The sequence below is a fragment of the Physeter macrocephalus genome, chromosome 8, assembly GCF_002837175.3.
Source record: "Physeter macrocephalus isolate SW-GA chromosome 8, ASM283717v5, whole genome shotgun sequence".
NCBI classification, from domain to species: Eukaryota; Metazoa; Chordata; class Mammalia; order Artiodactyla; family Physeteridae; genus Physeter; species Physeter macrocephalus.
Window position 1 is genome coordinate 146,146,634 of NC_041221.1, and position 1,494 is coordinate 146,148,127.

Consider the following 1,494-nt stretch of genomic DNA (forward strand, 5'->3'; position numbering starts at 1 on the left):
ACTCCCACCAGCATTTAACAGTATAGTGTTAAATATACTCTGATTTTTGTTAATCTCAGGTTTGGATTTTTAAAGACAGGAAGTCTGGTCATTCAGTTTAAATAAGTGGTTATACTATTTTTAATGAAATAAGCCATTTTCATGTTGTTTTCCGTTCTACGTAGTGGGATTTGTTTGTTCAAGTGTCCCCAGCTTTTATCAACGTATTGTAAGGTAAAACATAGATGGTTTTTTCAAAACTTCTGTTTAATATATGTAATTGTCCTTGAAAAGCAAGGGCTCAGACAAATTAGGATATGATTTTGGTTGGTTTTAAATTACTTTTTTGTTGGTGATAAAGAATTATTGTAAGTTTTAGATTCTAAAGTTCAGAATATTTTTTTATTTGACTTAAACGAAGAAATGGAGTTTTCCTTCTCTGCCCTTCCCCATCATTCACATTTTCCACATAACACTATTAACATTAACCACCACAGCCCCTTATTTTATTATTTCCAATAATTCCAAGTTCATATAGAACTGATAATGTTGCAATCCCCAAGTATAATAATAGGCAGATCACTCCCAACTTTCTGTCTAGTTTCCAGACATTAAGGTGAACTGCTAAGAAAAGAAAAATAATTGAAATTTTGAGAAAGATGGTTATGTAAGTTAGTCCCCTACTGTTCACTTCTACAGGAGCGGATGCATTTATAAATGCAGTTTTAATAAACCATGGAACTCCTAGGGACAGTATATCGAACACATTGGATCCCACAGTGTTAGACATAGCCATATCTCCTTTGCCTGCAAAAAAAGCATGTTGTTAAAATATGCATACCAATACTGTATTTTATTAATAAGCTTCATAAGAAAAAACACTGGATACTTCTGTTTGTTTTGGAAAATTGTTGTATTAGAGCAAAAGTTACTGAATTTGTATTTTTGAATTTTGGAGGGGGTTAGTGTTTGAAGTCTTGACATTTATTTATCCAATAATTATCTATTTATTAAACCATTTTTCAATAAGGTATGTAGATTACTTGTTGCTTTCCATCGTAAATGGTTAATTATGATTTACTGCACATTTCAGATGAATATTATTTGGGGGTTTAGATTCAGTGAAATTAATCTGCTATTAAATAGTAAATCTTTCCTCTTGAGTCACTCCTTTTTTATTCTTCAAAGTATGTTACTGAGGAAATAAATATTTTAAAGGTACCTTTGCTCAGTGTATTTCAGCCAGGCTTTTAAGAATGGGCATTGCAGCTTGACGGACCTACTTCTTACCTTTTCTTAGAACAAACACACTTGTGATCATGTCTGGTATGCTTGTTCCTGCTGCTAATAAAGTAAGACCCATTACTGTATCTGGAATTTCTAATGTTTCCCCTGTAATAAACATGGATATTACAAGTTCCAAATCTTATAGATTCACTAACTGTTCTCTGCAGATATTTTAGATATTTCTTTCCTGAAAAAGAAAATAGGCATATTTAGATTTCAGAACCAATA